Consider the following 23172-nt stretch of genomic DNA (forward strand, 5'->3'; position numbering starts at 1 on the left):
CCACATTAGTATGGAAGAAATCCACAGGTTCTCATCTTCTGTGGAAACAAAAGCAGAACCTTTTTTCCAAAGCAATAAATCCTTAGACCCAAATTTTGTAGTCAAGATACCTTTAAAATATATATGTTGGTTTAGCTTAGCAGCCCATACAATGAACTCTCTCTTTGTACCTAGCTCTTTCACAGTCAAAAATTCAAAGAAAAACACAATAATATACATAATCCAGACTCTTTGTGTATATCCATCTATATGTGGCTTATATATCTTACTATATTACTTTTTCTACAAGTTTAATATTTTCTTATCTTTACTTCTTTATGCTATGGCTGTCTGCACTCTTTTATATTATATCTGTCTATATTCTTTCTCCTCTCTCTCTTAAGCCTATGTACATTTATCCAACACTGTGATCCATTTAGGGTTTTTTTCAATCTAAATTTTTTTTAATGTATATCTGTAATTATCTTCTTACCAGTAGCGCTTTTTGAAAAAAATGCTAAGTGGGCTTGGCTAGGACCAAGGCTACCTTGCCTTTTGGCTCTGCCCAGTCCAACATGGCAGAGGCATATTCACTGCCTCTGTGAGCCATGCACACTGCCCCAGTTCCAGCAATACAGTGGATCTATGTTGTGCCATTAAGCAGTTTTGTAGCATGCTGCTTACAAATCTCATTTAAATGTTCTGTCTCCTAAAAGATCCAGAGTTCATGCTGGCAGCATGGCCTAGGAAGCCTTCTTAAAGGAGCTGCACAGTTTTTGCTGCTACCGCTGAGTCAGGAAGCCTTCTCTTAAAAGAATCGTGCCTCTGCTTGCTTCTAGCAAACAGAGCCCACCTGAGAAAATGCTGCTACCAAAAACCATGCTTAACTCTGTTCTTTTGTGTTTAGAATTCCTTTTTTAGCTTCCTCGGGTTTTATGTGGATATAGTCAACCACATCAGCATGCCAATTTGTAACAGAGGCTACTTGTTCATTTCCCAGCCATTTAGCCCCAAAAATAATCACACAGAAATTGTACTAACTAAATCAATGCTTCACCTATTAGCTCTAGTTTCTTATTTACTAGCTCTTACATCTTAAATTAACCCATTTCTATTAATTTGTGCATTGCCACGTGGCTTTGGCTTACTGGGTAAAATTCCAGCACATCTGCCTCTGATGTAGGCTAAATGGCTTCTCACTGACTGATACCTCTTTGTTATATGTAATTTTACTATGTAAAAGTTAAAATCTTTCTTTTTATTGAAACAGAAAAGGGTAAATGGTATGGCAAATCCTTCTGTATATGTGTTGCTTTTATTGGTTAATGAATAAAGAAGCTGCTTTCAGCCAATGGCTTAAAATAATATAGCCAGTTTGGAAGGGAGGGAGAGAGAGAGAGAGAGAGAGAGAGAGAGAGAGAGAGAGAGAGAAGATGGAGTCAGTGAGAATCCATGTAACCTCTGCCAGAGACAGACGTGCAGGTATTTTACCCCTTAAGCCACAATCACGTGGTGATACACAGATTAATAGAAATGGGTTAATTTAAGATGTAACAGCTAGCCTATAAGAAGCATAGAGTTAGTTAATAGACAAAGCCATGACTTAATTAATACAGTTTCCGTGTGATTATTTTGGGGCTAAGTGGCTGGGAAACGAACAAGCGGCCTCCGCCTACACCCACTCACAGTGCAGAGCTGGAACTATGTCTGACTGGCATGCGGCGTGGGCATGGCTCTGATGACTGAAACACTTTGGGCAAATGTTCTAAAAACAGGGAAGATGAACACACTACATGTCATCAGGAAACCCAACCCACAGCTTTCACCTGCCTTATTTCCCCTTATTTACTGTTATGGTAAATGTTGATTATCAAGTTCACAGGGTCTAGAATCTCCAAGGAAACAAGTCTCTGAGCATGTATATCAGGATTTTCCTAGAGTAGGTTAGTTAGTTAGTGAAGACCCACCCACACTAAATGAGGGTAACTCTATCAACCAGATTACTGGGCTGACAGAGAGCCGGTGTTCATCTCTATGCCTCCTGACTGTAGATGCTGTGTGACCAGTCACCTCACACTTCTGCTGCTGACTCCAACCTACCCCTTCTTTTCCTTCTTACATTGCTTTTGTCAAGCAATTTGTCACAGTAGTGACAGAAGGAACAAGAAGTCAGCAGCAGCTACTCAGGATCCACCAGATTCCTCGAAGGCAGATGCATGTCAAGAGTAGTGTGGCAATGGTGTTCTTAAAGACTCGTCAGAGATGACCAGTGACTGCCAGTGACTAAATCACAAGCTTCAGGTTACAGAGCTGACCTGTATCTAAGTCTCTGTTTGCTGAGAACAAAATCATCTTTCTCTTTCAATAATAGTTTATGTTTTGAAAATTTCGTAGAAGCATATAATGCATTTTAATCTTATCTACTCCACACCACCTCCCTCCAATACCCTTGAGGCCCATCAACTTATCTGCCACTTGAGTTCATGGTCTTTAAAAACAATACTATTAAAACAATATTATTAATAGCTCCTGAGTCTAATTGGTGTTGTTTGGAAATGGATGTGGGAACTTCCACTGGGGTATGGGCAGTCTCCTACAGCCTCAACCCCAAGAAACGTGACTTTTTCCTCAGCAGCTAAGAACCACCAGTGGTTCTCCCAGCAAGGCTGCACCTGGAAAGCACTTTCCTACCCATGAGAATTTTTAGTGACTTAGTTTTCGGCAGGCAACCACATCTACTTCCTGTGACTCAGTGCCAGCCATCTCTTGTTCAAAACGCAGGGTTTCACAGCTCTCCTCCTTGTCCTCCAGCCCTGGTGTCTTTGGACCCTTGAATTGAGCTGTGGACTTGATGCAGTGACTCATGGCTGACTCTCAAGTCCCCTTTTGAAACACAAACCTGATAGAAAGCAGGATCTTTCTGTATTATCTTTCAATACAACGAATGTTGTTTGAAATTGGGTCTCACTGTGTTACCTGGCTTGGAGGGAATCATCAGTTGAAATGGAGTGAGCAAGGATCTTCCTGGACATTGCATCACCTGCTCAGTTGGTGGCAGAGGAATTAAGTGACCCTGAAAACTGACATTAAATCCAGACCTCATGCTGAGTTTAAAAAATCAGGCAGTAACCTTTAGCTATTTGGATGAATGTACTGTTACTTTTCAATGAAATGTTTATGTGCCTGTTAATATCAGAAATGTGCTTGATTATTTGATGCCTTTTAGACTATTTTATAATACAGCTCTTAGACTGGTTAAGACTAATTATCTCTGGTTTATAGCACTGGGACTTAATTAATTTGTACACTCCATATGGAATTTGGAGAAGAAAATCCTTCAAGTTAATGGGCTAGTTTTATGTTTAGTCAGTGCTGGGAAACATGTCACATTATATACTTCCTGCGGCAGATCACTGGAGGAGAGGTCATGATGGCTGTAACTGGGGTTTATATTCTATTTCAAGTGTACTTTTAATGAACCTGGTCTTCCTAGATGGAATGATGCTGAGGGCCTAAAAAGGATGGCAGTGGAGGTAAGGGCATCTTCTCTCAAAGAAGGTGACTGTAGCTATCCTGGTAGCTACTATGCTTTCTAGACAGACACCCATGTCTCTCCTTTTGTCTGTCAGACCACTGAAAAAACGATTCCCTACAAATTGGAATTTTCCCAAAAATCTCATGCTTAGGAAAGGAAAAGGTATGAAGTCTTGTGCCAGTCAGAGGAGAACTGGTGTTACAGAAAGGAATTTCGTGCAGTTCTGAAAGCTTATTAGACCACCTTGCAGGGGAGACTGGCGCTGAGACCATGGTGTGTAGGTGAAGGCTATGGCACACCCTGACTTGGATGCCTTGTCCACACCCTTGGCCTTCTATTTAAATCTCAGCTGGGTGACAAAATGCTGAAGATGGATTAGGGTGGGATGAGAGCAAGGCCTGGACAAAGTGGTTTGGGGGTATCTTTGTTCTCATTGCAGTGTGACCACATTGAAAGATTAGTCTCTCCCCTCCCTCCCTCCCTTTCTCCCTTCCTCCCCTCTTTCCTGTTCTTCCCTCTCCCTCCTTCCCTCTCCGTCCCTCACTTTCTGCCACCTCCCTCCCTTCATCATGACATTCACTATTTCCTGCCTGTTTAATGGCCCTTAAAAGAAGTTGTTGGTTTTTTTTTTTTTTCCTCACATAACTCAGGGTCTCTGTCAAAAATAGACAGATCCTAAACCATGGGTAAAAATAAAACCTGGACACTCATAGGGTGAAGATGACCAGTTGAGCTGAGGCCAATCCTTTTCCAAATTTTTGAAAACATTATATTGGATGACAGATTTGATCAGAAATGCAATTCTTCTCTGACAGTGGTGATAGTTTTATAGTTAAGCTGTAAGCTGGCTTCTTTAGACTTTCTTCGGCCCCTTGGTGTACTGTGATAGTTTTCTTGAGAGCAGACTTCTGTGCCCAGATACTGATTAATTCCTGTTTTGAGTCAAACTCTAAGTACTTTGAAAACTGAAACTGGAACATAAAATTCAGAGTTTCGTTTCTGAGGCTGTGGTAAACAGCCTGACCATTTTTTTTTTTTTTTTTTTTTTTTTTTTTTTTTTTTTTTTTTTTTTACATCCCACAGCTTAGGGAAGAAAGGGTTTATTTTAGCTCAGTTTCAGGTTATCGTCCATTTGTGGGGACTTGAGGCAAACACGGAGATCTATGAAAGCATGCACGTCGTGCAATGTCTTTGCTTCCTCTCTGTCGGCTCTTTACTCTTTTGGGGGCCCACCCCCTAGCTCCCAAATAAACCACCCACAGGGGCTTATTCTTAGTTATGAATGCCTGGCCTTTTCTAACCTAAATTTTCCCATCTACTGTTTGTGTTCGGGCTTTTTCCTTTTCTCACTTCTGTATATTTTACTTTCACTCTTACTCTGTGGGTAACTGGGTGGATGGGTGGCCGGCCCCTGATGCCTTCCTCCCCTTGTTCTCTGATCATATTGACATTTCATTTGTATTTTAATAAATAAAGCTTGCCTGAAGTTCAGAGAGTAAAACAGTCACACTTATCAGACTTAAAGACCTGGCAGTGGTGACACACACCTTTAATCCTAGTAGCCACATTGGTTTGCCATAAAAACCTGATGGTAGTGGTATGTGCTTTTAATCTAAGCACTAGAGAGGAATTTAAGACGGGAGGAGACAGCTCTCACTCACAGTCTCATTCTGAGATTCAAGGAGGCAGGACTGCCATTTCGGACTGAGGTAGAGGTGGCTGGCTGTTTTGCTTTTCTGACTTTCAGGTTGAACCCCAATTTCTGTCTCTGGGTCCTTATTAATTGTCTTACATCTCATTGCTTCTTTTATTCCCTTGTTTGTCTTTCTTCTTACGTTCTCTGTCTGCCATCCCCACCTATCCTTGCTCCAATCTCTCTATTGATCATTCAGCTCTTTATTAGGGTCTTCAGGTGTTTTTAGATAGACAAAGAGTTACAGTTTCACAAAATTAAACAAATGCAGTATCAACAAAGTCACACACCTTAAAATAATATTCTCCAGCACAGTCATGCTTAACTTCCTTTCCTCTCACGGGTCCAGGACCCCAAACCAGGAGTGGTGCTGCCATTTTGGGGCAGGGTCTTCTCTCATCAATTATAGTAATGGAGACAATCCCACACAGACACGCCCATGAACCGACCTGATCCAGATCATCCTGCACTGAGAGCTTCCTCCCAGATGATTCCTGGCTGACAATTGGAGGAGATGAATGATGATTACACCAGAGAGAGACACAAAGAGATAAAGGGCACAATCCCTGTACTCTTAACATATGAGAAAATGACTTTCTAGGTTTAAATGTGGCTTTGAGCTCAATCAGATTTTGTTTACTTCTGTTGAGCACCTCACCATTCATTTCAGCTGACTTCATTGCTACATGCATGAAGACTTGCTAAAAGACATTGTGGAGAGTTCCAGAAAAAGTGGCATCTCATTAAAACAAAGAAACCGAGAAAGGCTTCAGGGATAGGAAGCTAAATTCCCAAGATGAACTCCTGTAGAGATTCAGTATGCTGAAAACAGGGCCAGATTTGTAGGACAGAGGCAATGAGTCAAGAATTGCCCACCCCTGCAAAAGTTGGGGATTGAGGACATGCCTTGCTCATGCCCCGCTCAAGTCCCACTCACGCCCCGCTCACGCCCCGCTCACGCCCCGCTCACGCCCCGCTCACGCCTTGCTCACGCCCCGCTCACGCCCCGCTCACGCCCCGCTCACGCCTTGCTCACGCCCCGCTCACGCCCCGCTCACGCCCCGCTCACGCCCCGCTCACGCCCCGCTCATGCCCCTCTCACGCCTTGCTCATGCTCTGCTCAGGAGCCACTCATGCGCCGCTCATTGCTCATTCCCTGCTCACGCCCCGCTCACGCCCCGCTCACGTCCCACTCTCGCCCCACTCACATTCTGTCTCTCCACGTGATGGTTGTGGGTGACCAGACCCATAGTAAACTCCTGTTGTGTTTATGCAAGAAATGTGAGCTTAGAAGCCTACAGCACTGTGCGCTGTAAGAGGCTCTCCGGCTATGGACCCTGTGTCTGGGAAGAGAAAAGATGGGTGGAGATGTTGCAGTTTGGCTCTAATATGCCTTCAAATACATGGAAGTATTTTTTTATACTTTCAAGTATAATGTTATCCACCAAAAATAAATGTCTTTATTGTAATTAATAAAAAGCAGTCAGCATCTATTAAATGGTTGTTTTGAGTCAGGGCTGTTGCTAACGGCTTTTTATGTGCACTCTCATTTACATTTCCCAGTAACCCTTGAAATGAAATGATACGAAGCCTCCCATTTTTACCTGTAGTTAAGACTGGAGGCCTAGAGACAGCCTGAGGTTCCCACAGCAGCAATAGTGGAACCCACTTTCAGATGCATTTACAATGCAGAGCCTGAGCTGGTTCAACAAGCACATGCTAAATAAATGTTAACAATTGGAGAGATGGCTCAGCTGGTACAGCACCTGCACAAGGGAGGACCAGAGTTAAAAACACCAGCAAGGTGTGGCAGCCATCTGTAATTGCTCAGGCATACAAAAGAGATCCCCAAAGCAACCTAGGCAGTTAGAGTGGCCAGGAGTGTAAAGGCCTGGGTTCAGAGAGATTCCTTGCTACAGAATATAAAATGGAAAACAAAGGAGGATGACATTCGACCTTCACAGACACACAAACAAGCATATGTGTACCCACAAGCATGAAACATGCAACCACACAAACACATGCAGTAATAATAATAAACACTGAAACAGTTGTTGCAGGAAGTTTTGTGTGAGGAATGAGACACATTCCTCAGTGAAGTGGAATATCTCTTCTCTGCTGGGTTTTTCTAAAATGATGTATGTATGCTCACATGGAAACATTCTCCGCATAGCAGGATTGCAATCGGTGACTTCGTTCTGGTTCGCTTAATATTCCATTAATGCTGTCTGTAATAAAAACATTTACTAAATTGCAAAATACTGAGGGAAATGCTCATCATTAATGTTCTGAGAAGAATTTGGTTTCTAATAGGTCATATTCTTGGGAAGGACAGAGCACAAGGCATTACTTGGGACAGACTCTCAGTGTTGCAGGCACCATGTCCCACATAAGCTGAGGGCTGGGTTCCCATAGACACTGTGTGCTGTGCTGTGTGTGTGAGACAAGGGATGCAAAGGGTAAGGGTCACTTTGCCTCAGTTCCTCCTCAGGAGTAGAGCATGAATTTTTCTGAGTATCTTTCTGATTTCAATTGGGGATGCTTGCCGCAGGATCTCTTAGCAGATTGCTTTGTGATTTATGCAGTGCTCAAGGAGACCAAGGGTCATTTGCCTTCAAACCAGGACAGAGATGAAAGGACTCCGGTAGCAAAATTTCCTGTGGAGTCAGGCGAGAACATCAAAGGGGAAAAAATATCATTGTTTCATGAAAAACTAGGAAACGTGAGTCAGTTTCCAATGTCACTGGGATTTCCCTGTGAAGGGTTCAAAGTTTTGGAAAACTCCACTAAAGATAAAAACAAGTGAAGCTGTGAGTCAGTGCCTACAGTGTTGCCTTTTTCAGGTTAGTGGGAGGTCAAGCAGGCAGTCACAGACCTGCACTCACTTTAGCCAGCTGGGATTAGTTTTCCACAACAAAATCTAATTTTATGCATTTGTTTAAATATTTGAGTAACATATTTTAAGAGAAAAAATTGCTGTCAAAACGAATGCCTCCTTTCTGTGGATATATGCATTGTTCCTTTTCTGCATTGCTCACCCCTCCTGGCTTTGTGTTCGTTGACAGTTTCGACAAATGAAGCTGCCCTGCTGCTTGATGGGCTGTGCTAATTTCTTTCATGGTTATTGTATTTAGTATGTTGTAAGAGTCTCGTTCATTTTAAATATGATCCACAGATTCCAAGATTCTTCAAACACTGTGCTGCCTGCAAGGAAAAAAAAGATTGCTGTGCTTAGGCTTCGTCACGGTGCAGAAGGTATGAGCCTCTCCGCACACAGAACAGACATTATGGGTTTCTCTTTGGCTACCGTGCATGCCATAAGTAAAACAATGGTGCATGAAGTTGATCTGACTGCCAAAAATAGATCAGTAAGAAAAATATCTCCCCAGACAGTTGGCAGTGATCTGAGGTTTTTCTATTTTACTAGGAAACTTTGAACAGGGATCCATCTTTTCTCTTTCCTTTCCCTGCTTCCCCTCCTACCTTTACTGCTCCATCTGAAGGTGCAGGCAACAGCTGCTAGCAGAGAGGGTCTCACTCGGGGTTTCTGGTTTAAATGCCAAGAACTGTATTCTGCAAGAAGCCACATTCCGTGTTTGTAGAAATAAACATGTACTATAGCTGTGAGACACAGACTTAAGAAGAAAAATCCAGCCTCGCCCTATTTGCAGTTGAGGAACTGAGGATGGAAGAAGTAGTTTTCATTAACTGGCCAGAGGAAATAGCATGGATTGCTCTGGCCTTTCAGGGAAGGTTGTTTGTTTGTGTGTGTGTGTGTGTGTGTGTGTGTGTGTGTGTGTGTGTATGTGTGCATGCACACATGTGCAGTGTGCTAGGCTGTTCTGTGTATTATATGTATCTGATTTATGTGTGTTTTATGTGTTCATGGTATGTGGTATGTGTGTGATATGCATGTGGAATATACTGTGTTATGTTCTGTATGTGTGATATGCATCAGCTTTGTGTATTATATTTGTGATGTAGTGTGTTGTGTATGACACACATGTGTGGTGCAGATATGGTATTTGTTACATGTTTGCGGTGTTTGCTACACATGTGTGGTATGTTGTTTGTTGGGTCTGTATATGGTGTAAGATGTATATGTATATGGTATGTATGGTGTGTATGTGGTTTGTGTGTGTGTGTAGTGTTTATGATGTGTGTGCTGTATGTATGGTATATGTATATGCAATATGTATTGAATATGTGTGGTCTATGTATATGTATGGTATTTGTATATGTGTTATGTGTGTGTGTTTCTCTGATTGTCAGCTTCTTTTGGGTATGCCGCAGCCTCAGAAGTAAACATCCATGCTGCTCTCCACCTTGTAGGAAAGTCAGCATCTAAAGACTGAAGAAAGCCATAGCCATAGCCGCACGGCCCAGTACAGCACAGTCTGATGGGTGCAGTCAGGTTCCTTGTCTCCCAGGCCTGTGCTCCAGCAGGCAGCCTGCTCCCTGTCCTTCACGAGGGCCAGTCCTGAACTCTTTGCATCCTCATTGCTGTCTTATTGTCTGCCTTCAAGGAATGCAGCTTGTGGTGGTCAATGTGATGGCACTGTGTTTAGCATTTCTGAAGGATGGAGCTTGCTTTAGCATAATGTGCATGAATGAGATAGTCCTCATATCGCTATCTGTAAAAGCTTTAGAGAAAATGGGATCATAAAAATAAATGAAAAGGAAATATTCAACTCTAGCTTTGTTCTGTTTTCATCTAACACCCTGACCCATTTTCCTCTCAGTTAAAAAAGGACAGTAAGTTGGTTGTAAGTAAGTATGTTGGTGTTGTTATCTTGACGTAATCAAAGGACTCAGAGAGAATTCATAGGGCACACTTTCTCACAGTGTCATTTAGTGCTACTGACTGCTACCTGAGAATTCCTCTGATTCACACATCTGTGCCACAAAATTCTGGAGCCAGGAAGAATGCCTGGTCATTGGGGGGTTTGGCACCAGAGACGGGTCTTACAAAACTCAAAGTAAAATGGATATGATACCTTTTTCTTAGACCAGATTTCCCTGTGTGTCCCTTCCTCCTGTTCTCATACAAAAACCTAGACTTCCTTGTCTGAGGAGGATTCCAACACTGTTTTTCCTATGGAGACCCTCTCCTCATTGCAGACAAACGGCAAGTAGAGATGATGGCCTTGTCTTCCTCCCTCCCTCCCTCCCTCCCTCCCTCCCTCCCTCTCTCCCTCCCTCCCTCTCTCCCTCCCTCCTTCCCTCCCTCTTTTCTTGTTTCCTTTGATTCATTCCTTGACTGATACTCTTTACTCTGCCTGCCAAAGGTGTTGAGTGCAGAGCTGAGGCAAAGTATGTTCAGAACACTACTGTCTACATAATAACCCAGGTGTGAGTTGGGAAAGAAAGGGTTGGGAGTTGGTGGGGAATATCATAGTTCAATGGTGGCATACTTTGAAGCCTGGGACCCAACAAAACAAAGAAAACAAAAGATTCTGAAGTTTCAGGTAAGAAAGTAATTCTAAATTAAAAGCTAAAGAGAGCAAAGTAAGTGAAATAGTAACAAAATGAGGGGACCCTGTGTTGTACACCCCCAGTTTCTATTTTTTTTGGAACAATGATGCAGTATAGGTATGATAACCTCATGTCAATGTTGGGAAGAGACACTAGTGTAAAAGCTGACTGTAAATAAGGCCCGACTGTCCCAGTCCTCAGTACACAGGAAGGAATCTCACAGATATAGTTGCTCCAGATACCAATGCAGAAGCAGATATGTTTCCAAAATTCATGGTTTTCAGTTATGAATTATTTTCTTTCAAGAAATATAACTGGTCATTTATCTGCAGAATGACCTGGTCAATGTATTGCTAGTTGCTTTTCTTGTAGCCCTGGCAAAAACCAGTCAAGGAAGGAAGGAGTTATTTCCATTCACAGATCAAGAAGGCACAGTCCATACGGAAAGAAGGCAGATGGGTGAGAATGACCAGTTACATGGTATCATAGTCAGGAAGCAGAGAAATGGATATTGGTCACTTTCTCTTGTTTATTCAGCCTAGAATACCAGTCTAAGGAGTGGGACTGCCTTAACCTGGAATCTCTTTCAGAGACATGCAGAGATTGTGTCCTAGATGACTTTAGGTCCTGTCAACTTGACGACCACTGGGAACTGTCTGGGGGCTCAGTATGTTTTGACTCTGTCTTTCAGGTGTGCTGTTGACTTGTACCCAACACAAGAACATTTTTTTGTAGTCATCATTTAGGTATAGCTATCAGGAACTTTCCATAGTGGACAGCTCAAAAGGATCTTTACATGTAGACTCCCACAATGCTGTGGGTGCTGGATGAGAGCAAAGAGGCCGGAAAGACAGATCACGTGTATGAAAAGGCAGTCTGCAATCTTTTAAACACCATTACTGCAAAGCAGGGCCACCATCTGCTAGGAAGCAGAGGTGAGTGTGCCTGAAGTTTCCAAGAACGGATGACTGAAGGGGAGATGGGGTCTCAGCAGAGCCTCGCAGCTGTTTTGAGCCATGAAATGGAAGCAGGAGGCTGTGAGATGGAATTTTAAGGGTTGGTAAGCTGGAGAGAGGAGTACCAGGAACTGGTCAAGGGCTCCTTAGGGCCTGTAGCTTAGTGCTGACCCGTGATACATCTGAAAATATATCTTCAGTCTGGGGAAAGATCCACCTGGAGGGGAGAAATGAATAGCCTGTTTCAGGTCTGTATTATCCCCATTTCTACTGGGGAACTCACAAAGCTCAGGACTCATGGGGTGGCCCATATAGCACACAGAAGGATTTGCCTTGGGGACGGGGCAAAACTAGCTTAAGATGAAATGCACCAGAAATTGTAATATGTGGACAAATGTGAGATTCTCTCTTCCTTATTTTAGAATCTATAAAACAAAACAAAGCAAAAAACAAAACAAAACGAAAACCAAAACAAAACAAAAAACAAAACAAAACAAAATAAAAAACAAAATAAAACAAAAAACAGTGACTAGGGATGCAACTCTGTGGTAGAACATTTGTCTAGCACATCAAGGCCCCATTCTCTGCACAGCACATTCACAAAAGATAATTGGGTGCTTACAGTAATGCTACTAACATGTAGTATTGTAAAATTCAGAACAAATATTTGAACTGAAAATAGAGGAAATCCTGGGAACAAAATATCGGACTATATTGTCATCAAGTCCTTGTGCTACACGTGAAGTAGAATAATATTACTTGAGCTCAGAACTGATTCCTTGCCAATGAGTGTACACAGGTATGGAGTGATGTTTGAAGACGCACACTCTATAACGTGGATTTCCAAAAACTAGTAAGAAAGAGGAACCTTTTCCTAGTGAGGGAACACTAGGGAGAAGAAAAAGGGCACATGCTGTTGGTCACAAATAGTCTTCCTAGGTTGCAATTCAGGAAAGGCTGGAGGCTAAGGAGGTACGAAGGAGGCCTTCTCTGTGTCCAGCTTTCTGGAAGGACCAGAGACATCAGAAATCATCCTCATCAACGAAAACAGTGAGCTAAGTAGACAGATGTTGGAAGTGAAGTCTCCCAGGAGGGTGCGGTAAAGTACAGGGCCAGAGGGAAGGAAGATGGAAAGATGCTCCTGTGGTCCAGTCTGGATAGCTGGTGGCATTTCATACAGAAATAGGGACAGAGAAGGAAGCACTGGACTTGGATTTGAAGTTAGTTCTCAGCTTGTCAGTGGTCTGTCTAAGGTAGAGCTGGCTGGCACATGAAGTGCAGGTTAAGAGACAAGAGCAGGGCGAAAGGCATGTGCTGGGGAAGCATAGAGTTGGTTAGTGCTGAAGATGAGAAGTGAATGCTTGCCAAGGAGGCTGATGTGTAAGGAGAAAGGGGGCGAACATCGCGGCAAGCTGTCATTCGTAGGCAGCAAGGAACAAGGGAACAGTTAGAGGAAGAGTGATGGATGATGCAGATTATCTCTGACAGGATCTAGAGTCGTCTTCATGGCAAACTTCTGGGCACATCTGTGAGGGTGTTTCTGGATTTCGTCAGCTGTGGTGGAAGACCACCATTACACAGCGTGATCCTGGGCTGAAGGAAAGGGAGAAAGTGAGCAGAATGCTAGCACTCATCACTCTCTGCTGAGTGTGAACACCACATGAGCTTGGTGCTGTCTGAGTGTGAACACTACATGAGCTCAGTATTGTCTGAGTGTGAACACCATGTGCACTTGCTGCTATCTGAATGTGAACACCACATGAGCTCAGTGCTGCCTGAGTGTGAACACCATATGAGTTTGGTGCTGAGTGTGAACACCATGTGAGTTTGATGCTGTCTGAGTGTGAATACCATGTGAACGGCTGCTATCTGAGTGTGAACACCATGTGAGCTCGCTACTATCTGAGTGTGAACACCACATGAGCTTGGTGCTGTCTGAGTGTGAACAGCACATGAGCTCAGTGCTGCCTGAGTGTGAACACCATGTGAATTTGGTGCTGTCTGAGTGTGAACACCATATGAATTTGGTGCTGTCTGAGTGTGAACACCATGTGAACGGCTTCTATCTGAGAGAGAACACCACATGAGCTCACTGCTATCTGAGTGTGAACACCACATGAGCTTGGTGCTGTCTGAGTGTGAACAGCACATGAGCTCAGTGCTGTCTGAGTGTGAACACCATGTGAGTTTGGTACCGTCTGAGTATGAACACCATGTGGAATTTGGTGCTGTCTGAGTGTGAACACCATGTGAATTTGGTGCTGTCTGAGTGTGAACACCATGTGAATTTGGTGCTGTCTGAGTGTGAACACCATGTGAACGGCTGCTATCTGAGTGAGAACACCATGTGAGCTCACTGCTATCTGAGTGTGAACACCACATGAGCTTGGTGCTGTCTGAGTGTGTACCATGTGAGCAGCTGCCTCCTGTGCCTGCTGCTATGGCTTCCCACCATGCTGGAGTACACCCTTGAGCTATGTGCTCAAACTGCCTACCTCAGTTGCCTTTATTAAATGTTTTGTCACAGCACGGAGGTAAGTAATTAATAAAGGAGGTATGAATGATGGAGGGGTTTTATTTCTTTTGTTTTTGCAGAACGTCTTGAAGAGATTTTAACAAATCCTTTGGCGATGATTTCTTTGGATGGCTGTTGCCTCACTTATGTGATGCAGGCACAACACAAAGAAGGCAATGTTACAGGACCTAGATATCAGAAGGCCCAGTATTTAATGTGGGGAGGAAAAGATACACTGAATGCAAACATAAAAAACAGTAAAGGATTAAAGGGTTAGCCACAGCAGTACAAGAAGCCGCTGTTGTTAGAACAGAGCTAACTGGAAGGCTTGCTGATGTGAGCAAGGGCCGCTTTCCTGGTGATTCACTTTCTGGAACTGTTTAATTCACTGACCCTCATCTCAGCATCACTAAAACGCTGTGGTAGCTTGGATGAGAAATGTCCCGCATAAAGTCATGAATTTGAACACTTGGTCTCCAGTTGTTGGCTTAACTGTTTGGGGAGGTTATGGAACCTTTATTAGGTAGAGCCTCGCTGGAGGAAGTTTGCCACTGGAGGCAGGCTTTGAAGGTTTACAGCCAGGTTTCACTTCTATTCTCTCTTCCTACCTTCTAAATGCCTTTGAAATGTGGTGTCTTAGCTTCCTGCTCCTGCCTCCATCCTGTGCCTTGCCCACTATGACAAACTTTCTATTGCTCTGGAACTCACACTTGCTTGTGTTGCTGTTGGTCACAGTGTTTTTAATCATAGCAACAGAGTACAAACAGAGCGTGTCAGAAAGTGACAAAGTTCTGCCTGTTTAAGTAGATACTAGGTAACGTCCTGTGGTACTTTCAATGTGACAGAAGGAGAAGGTAACTTTGTTTGGGTTCTTGCTGAGGCTCCACAGGAGATGGAAACACGTTTATTTTTCCTGTGGACTGAGTGCTCATTTTGCTGTTGCAGATTCTGGTGGGAAACAATAAAACCCATTTTCATCAGATGATATCTGGAACACTTACAGGTCAGTTCAAGTTCAACAGAGCACATTAGCCACAGAACGCATTAGTTCATCACTGACATCCACTTGGGTCAAGGAGGTTTAACGTTGGAAATTGAATTTAGAAGACATGGTCTATGGTGAGGCATGAAGATCATAAAACTTTTGAAAGTTTAGGAAAAGTGTGCAGCTAATTATAAATGAGCACACATCTTTTTATGTATTACATCACAAAGGCGGCGACTGGAAAGGCAGATGAACAGAGAGCCCCACCAGATGCACAAACATGACTCACTTAGCTTTAAACTATGACATGCCTGCTAATTGTTCAAACTGAAGAACTGGGTCCCAGACTATAGGAAATTCCACCCTGTGACACAGTGTTAAGAGGCAGTGTTAGTACTATTCTGTGTTCAGACGTGTGTGTGTGTGTGTGTGTGTGTGTGTGTGTGTGTGCGTGCGCGCATCTGTTTGCATGTGTGTGTATGTGCATGTGTGTGTGTATAGGACAGAGATCAATGCCAAGGGTCTTCTAGCACTATTTATTTATTTATTTATTTATTTCTTGTTTGGTTGAATTGACTGGTTGCATGTGTGTGCTCGCACATGTGTGTGTTGTAGTGCCTCTGGAGGTCAGAAGATGATTTGTGGGAGTTGGTTCTCATCATATCAGGGTTCCAGGCTTGGTAGCCCACACCTTTACTTGCTGAACCACTGTGCTGGCCTTATTTTTTGAGACACATTTTTTCACTGAGACTGAAGGTCACTGACTTGATGTTGATGCCCTTCTATATGCTGTGAATATGTTTTATTACCATTGGTTAATAAAGAAGCTAATTTGGTCAGTAGTCAGGCAGAATAGAGCCAGGAATTAAATCCAAGTAAAGATAAAGGAGGGGGGGGGGAAGCAGAGTTTGGGAGATTCCAGCAACCAACTAGGGAAGCAAGATGAGAAGTAACAAGCCACAAGCCTCAAGGTAAAATAGAGAATAATTGAAATGGATTAATTTAAGTTGTAGTAGCTAGTTAATAATAATCCCGAGCTAATAGGCTAAACATTTTGTAATTAATATTAAACCTCAGAGAGGTTATTTGAGAACTGGTGAGCAGGAGAGAAACCTCTAGTAACACTGTCTCATTTGGACTGACTGACCAGCAAAGTCCAAGAATCTTGCCTGCATAGCCCTACTCAACCCTGGAGTTACAGATGAGTGGCTTATGGGCATCTGGACTCAGGTCTGCGCAGGTCTGCATCATGGCTATACTACTGAGCCATGCACTCAGACCCCTCCCTTCTTTCAAACCACTGAAACCAACTGCCTGAGATGAAGTCTGACAGTGTTGCTTTTGTTTATTACAGATTTCATCTTTTAGATAGGTATTTCCAAATATAGAGTTACGTGAAGTTAGTCAGCACTTTTCAAAACAACATCTATGGTGGTGGCCAACTGGTCAGGTAGAAAACAAATGATGCTCTACCCTGCACAGAGAGTCATTTCCTAGCTATGTGACCTTGAGAAGCTGTGTTACTTCTCCAAGCTCACTTTCCTGCTTTGCAATGGAAGGAGTTTGTGTGTGTGTGTGTGTGTGTGTGTGTGTGCATTGGAGTGTGTGTACATGTGTATTAGAGAGCCTGTGTGCATATACATTGTGTGTGTGTGTGTACACATGCATTGGAGTGTGTGTATGTGCATTGGATTTTTAGTATACGTGCATTGGAGTGTGTGTGTGCATGTTCATTGGAAGGTGTGTGGGGCATGTGCTTGCCAGTGTATGTAAGGAGATCAAAGCACTTTCTCCGGTGTTACTCTTCACCCTTAACCTCATTTGAGATGGGGTTGATTGTAGATGAGTCTACCGTCTGTTTTCTTGAAGTGTTTACTAGGCTAGCTGGTCTATGAGTTTCCAGGGATTCTCCTGTCTCTGGCTCCCTATCCCCTTCACAGTGCTGGGGCTAAAAGTTCATGAGTTTCCACAGCTAGCTTTCCCTAAGTTCTGGAGGAGTCTAACTCAGCTCTTCACATTTATGTGTTTTGATATGGTCTCATGAGTTTCCCAGGCAGACCTTGTTCCTCAGACACACCCTGAACTATGTCCAGCACTATCTGGTGAGCTGATCTCAGCGGGAGAGAGGTGTGACCAGATACAATTCATGTTTCAAGGGAATGGATATGGCAGCAAGATGTGTTATTTGAGATCTTCATGTACTGGAATAATTGCATGTGTGTTAATGTATCCATGTTGCTTTGGGGAAATAAATGGAACTAACAGGACAGGAACTCTTCTGGTCCATTTTCAGAGGTCACTGATACTAATTCTATCAAAACCAGCTTCCAAAAGGGTCCTAGCCTGCGGCCTTGCTGACTAAACCAGGGAGTATGGTTTCTTTGAACTTAAGAAGACATAGACTAAGATCCCACCTTTCTTCTAATTACTATTCTAACCGTTTGTAGTACTACTTTCATTCCTTTAAGACTGACTTGCATTTGACATACATTTAATTCATCCTTCAAGGACTGTAGGAATGAAATAGCCTCATCCTATCACACTCAAGTTGGAACCTCCAAAGCTGGGTGGCTATTGTTCAGCCATCCCAGCATGTATCCTGCCAACTGCTGCCTTGACATGCTCTTGTGTTGAGCTTATTCTCACATGAAGCCACAAAGGCACATCCCAGAAGGAAAATCCGAAGGTCAGAGTTGCTAAAGGATTCATAAGGTCACATTGCTCTAGCAGAAAGCCCCAGTGCTTGAAAACACATTTCAGAAGAATCTAGTAAAAGGGAGGTCTTTAGGAAATGGGAAGGTTAGAGTTATTCAGGGCCATTTAAAACCAAAGAAAAAGAACATCTGTTGATCAGTATGTACTGAAGGACGCCAAACCACGGAAATCGTTTGGGAAATTTCTAAAACTTAGTAAATTCGTGTGAAGACACATAGAAAGGAAACCTTATTTGAGGACATGAGAAATTAACTTTCACTCAGGCAGGAATGTGACATGCACATATACTTGGTTTAACAGAAATTTATATAAGTTGGGGTAAGGGATTTTTAATGCTTTGTAGCAAGCTGGGTATTGTTACTAATTATAGACAGATAAAAACAAACTTAAAGGTTGTGATCTCAATTTGAAGTTTCATTAATCTGAATATTATTTACATATAATGAAGAAAAATTTAATCTGGTGCCTCCAACTTTTACTAGATGCTATTATCTTTCAGGTTTCTACAGGTTGTTTTTGCTATTTCTTTTCTTCTTTCCTCCTTTCCTCTTTCCTCTCTCCCTCCTTTCTTCCTTCCTTCCTTTTTTGTTTTTCAAGACAGGATTTCTCTGGGTAGCTGTCTTGGAACTCATTCTGTAGACCAGGTTGGCCTCGAACTCAGAGATCAGCCTTTCTCTACCTTCCAAGTGCTGGGATTAAAGGTGTGCACCACTATACCTGTTCTGATTGTGACTATTTTAATACCAGGGGATACAAATTTATTTTGGTTTTTAATTTGTGTGTGTTTGTCTGTGTGTATGTGCTTATGTGGTTTATGTGTGTGTATGTAAGTGTGATTTGTGGTGCGTGTGTGTGTGCGCATATGGTTTATGTATGTGTGTATATGTATGTGTTGTAGTGTGGTGTGTGTGTGTGTGTGTGTGTGTGCTGATGTGTGTGCACATGCATGTGAAGGACAGAGTACAATCTTTTGAGTTATCCTCTGGAACATTGTGTATCTTCTGGTGTTTCTTAGTTAGGCTAGGCTGGTTAATCAGTGAACTTTAAAGATCCCTATCTCCTCTTTACCAGTGTTGGGATTATAAATATGTAATTATGGCCAACAGATTTATATGGGTACAGAAGATTCCGACAGTTAAACAAGATTCAAATCTATTTCACTTGTCTAGTCTGTTTTAATCTATGACTTGTTGAACTTTGAGTTGTTAGCTTTTCAGTTTTCCTATTCACGTGTGCAATATTGGAGTTAAATAAAATTTATCCATGCACAAGACTATAATGAATGCTGAACTCATAATTGTTTCAGATATTATTTGACTACATGAGTTTCTGCAATAATGTCCTATTGCTTTGTTGGAAGGACCAGTGAGTGACTGACAGTGTAAAAACTCATCCATCACTCTTTACCTGCCATCAGGACTGGAAAACTGAGAAATATGGCAATTCCCCTTCAGTCCCTTCTCCATCATGGGCTAGTTGTGTTCTGGGCCAACCAGCGATTCTGGTGAGGAAGCTCAGCTCTGACTGGGTATCCTGTACCTGTTTTTGCTTCTGTGGTTGATGGTGAAAATCAGTGTGAGTTAACTGAGTGTGGGCTGGAAACCATGAATAAAGCTCCCAACTCTCAAGGTTGCCGAGGCAGCTTGGACAGCACTAACCACACACCAGGGATGGTGATTTGCTGGGGGAGGAGGTTCCCCATATCTCAGGGTTCTGGATGTCTTTCTTACAGGAGAGAGAAGACTAAAGAAACACATCCACTTTCCCCCCATGTATAGTGCGTAACAATAAATAACAATAAGTAAATAACAATAAATCATTATACATTTGTTAGCATTTGAGGGCACATGGATGAATAGTATGTCACCAGGTGCTGTGTCAAGTGTTTGTCCCATGTCCCATATTCACAGCATTCTAAGGAAGCCCACATTTCCAGAAAGGAAACAGATTGTGGGGCTATGAAGTTTTATGCTGCCTAAATACAAAATAGTCCCTCTTACAAAGAAAAGTTGGCATTCCATAACATAGTACCTCATAGGACCTGACTCTGTCCTTAGCCTGCCAAATGTCTGTGATGAAGGAAGCATTAGTACCTTCCTGAAGGGACTGGAGCTGATCACATGACTTTTCAGTATAGTGTCCACAGCTGGGGAAGCACTGTCCCTCCTCTGATGCAACTAGTGTGGCTGGTGGGTGGAGTCCACGTGTTACAGCTTGTTGGGATTGACTGCTCCGAGTATGTGTTATTGGTCATTTTTTGTGGCTGTGTGCAAGAGCCTTGGCCCTTCTTGGAAGCCAGCCTACAGCTAGTGAGCACAGATGAAGTAGCTTCTGCTATACACAGAACCCTTAAAACATCAACTGGCCATTCATGTTGAAGTCCATACAGGAACTCAAACTGCTTCTGCTTGGGTTAGCAGTTAGATAATAAATGCACTGTCTTTCCATTTGTGCTGGATAGTTTATATCAACTTGACACAGAAAAAGTCATCTGAGAGGAGGAAGCCTCAAGAAAACGCCTTCAGAAGGTCAGGCTGTAAGCAAACCTGTAGGGAATTTTCTTAGTAATCACTGGGGGAGGGCCACACCCACTGTGGGTGGTGCCATCCCTGGATAGGTGGTCTTCGTTTGTGTAAGAAAGCAGGTTGAGCAGCTTCAGGATCAAGCCAGTAAGCAGCATCCCTCCATGGTACCTAATTCAGGTCACGCCTCCAGATTCCTGCCCTGCTTGAGTTCCTGTCCTGACTTCTTTTGATGATGGACCGTAATATGGAAGTATAAGCAAAATAAACCCTTTCTTCCTCAAGTTGCTTTGGTCATGGTGTTTTGTTACAGCAATAGAAATCCGACCTAAAACACCACCCTTTAAACAAAAATTTGTTTGTACGCTGTGCTATTCTGGTTTGGTTCGCAGGTCCTGGGTCTTGGTGGGTGTTATAGAATATTAGTTAAAAATATGTTACATTTGTTTATACTGTAAAACATTCACTTAATGAAGCAAAGCTGTGTTGCATTCTTTTATGTTGCATTTAATTCTGTGAAGTTGTGTTACTTTGTATGTCTAAAATACCTGACTGATCTAATAAAGAGCTGAATGGCCAATAGCAGTACAAGAGAAAGGATAGGTGGGGTTGGCAGGCAGAGAGAATAAATAGGAGGAGAAATCTGGGAAGAAAAGATTAAGGAGCAAGAGAAAGAGGAGGACTCCAGGGGCCTGTCACTCAGCTACACAGCCAGACACTAAATAAGAAAGAAGGAAAAGATATACTAAAATAGAGAAAGGTAAAAGTCTAGAGGTAAAATATAGACGGGATAATTTAAGTTATGAAAAGCTGTCTAGAAATAAGCCAAGCTAAGACTGGGCATTCGTTAAAAAGAATAAGCCTCCATGTGATTATTTGGGAGTTGGGTGGTGGGCCCCCAAAGAGTAAAAGAGTTAAGAGTAAAAAGCAACCAACTACAGGTGACTACATGGTCTTACTTTAATCCATAATAACTTAGATAAAAATGGACACAAGTTGTATTAGTTTATTTCTCTTTCTTATAACCAAATACCTGACAAGAAGCAAATTAAGGGAGGAGGGGCTTATTCTGACTACAGTTCATCTTGTTGGGAATGTAGGATGCTTAATAGAAACCTGAAGACCAGAAAAACAAAGCAGTCAGCCATGGGCTTTTACCTCAACCTCAGTCTGAAAGTGGTGATCCTGCCTCAAGGAAACTCCAGAATGAGACTGTGAGTATGAGCTGTCTTCTCCCATTTTATAATCCTCTCTAGGGCTGGGATTAAAGGCATGCATCACTGGAATTAAAGGCATGCACCACTCAGTTTCTATGGCAAAGTAGTGTGGCTACTGGGATTAAAGGTGTGTGTTACCAATGCCTGGACTCTAAAGCTGACCAGTGGGGCTGCTTTACACTCTGATCTTCAGGCAAGTTTTATTTATTAAAATACAAATAAAATATCACTACAGTGGGTAGGCATGGTGTGCAGGAGTGTGAAGCAGATGACCATATTGCATCAGTAGTAAGAAAATGCTGAGCACACAGGGAGCAGAACTGGTTCTAAAACCCAACTACACACACTGACAACTTCCTCGAATGAGACTCTGCCTTCAAAATGTTCCAGAACGTTTCCAAACAGTAGCACCATCTGTGGATAAGGGTGCAAGCATCAGAGCCTGTGGAGGTATATTTTACATTCAAACCCTGGAAAGTATTTGGTGGCAGAAATTTTTATTTGGAGTGGCTTTCAAAAGAATGGATGATTACAATCTATTTATAGTGGTACCATGGAAGATTCTAGATTCTCATGGATTGCAGAATTGCCTTTGTGCCTCCAAGCATCATGTATGCATCTCATCTGATCTTAAGCAGTATGTGAACCACTTTATTCAAGAGCAAAACTCTTCCAGAAGCTTACTGATTTTTGTTTTTGTCTCACTGGCCAGAACACATGACCTTTTCAATTGGAGAGAAGCTAGGAAATTGAAGGCTTGGTTTTTCAGTGTTCACAGCTGAAAGAGGCATGCATAGGTGGCGTGAACTGAACCTTAGAGGATCTGCCAGAGAGGTGCTGTGCTTCTCATATCAAGTAACAAAGCAGTTCAGAAGATGAAGTTAAATACTGCCAAATACCAGAGGCAGATTCCTGTTGACTCACTCTGACCCCAAAGCCAACATAGGTGTCAGTGTTTCAAACTGTCACTTTCTGAAATTCTCAAAGTTCAATTCAAGTGCTCGCTTTGGCAGCACATATACTAAAATTGGAATGATACAGAGAAGATTAGCATGGCCCCTGTGCAAGAATGACACGGAAATTTGTGAAGCATTCCATATTTTTCTGGGAAACCAAGAAAAAATAATCAAACAGGTAATGGAAACAGTTCAAGAATTGAAAACTGAAATGGAGGCAATGAAGAAAACACAAACCGAGGGCCGGCTGGATATAGAAAATCTAGGTAAACAAACAGAGACTTCAGAAACAAGCATAACCAATAGAATACAAGAGATAGAAGAACGAATCTCAGATTATGAATACACCATAGAGAAAATAAACACTCTGACCAAAGAAAACAGTAAGTTCAACAAAATCTCATCACAAAACATTCAGGAAATGTGGGACACAATAAAAAAACCAAATCTAAGAATAATAGGGGTAGAAGAAGGAGAAGAATTGCAGATCAAAGGTCCAGAAAATATATTCAACAAAATTATAGAAGAAAACTTTCCCAACCTAAAGAACGATATTCCTATGAAGGTTCAAGAAGCATACAGAACACCGAATAGACTGGATCAAAAAAAAATCCCCTTGCCATA

General features: G+C 42.4%; 1 non-coding gene across 1 annotated transcript; it reads left to right on the plus strand.

Moving 5' to 3' along the window:
• The first annotated feature begins 22589 nt into the window (after positions 1 to 22589).
• Positions 22590 to 22696, plus strand: LOC125412151 (U6 spliceosomal RNA). Its single transcript, XR_007235501.1, has one exon. It is a non-coding gene; the product is annotated as a U6 spliceosomal RNA (small nuclear RNA).
• The last annotated feature ends 476 nt before the right edge of the window (positions 22697 to 23172 follow it).

The sequence above is a fragment of the Myodes glareolus genome, chromosome 20, assembly GCF_982192425.1.
Source record: "Myodes glareolus chromosome 20, mMyoGla1.1, whole genome shotgun sequence".
In the NCBI taxonomy this organism is placed as follows: domain Eukaryota; kingdom Metazoa; phylum Chordata; class Mammalia; order Rodentia; family Cricetidae; genus Myodes; species Myodes glareolus.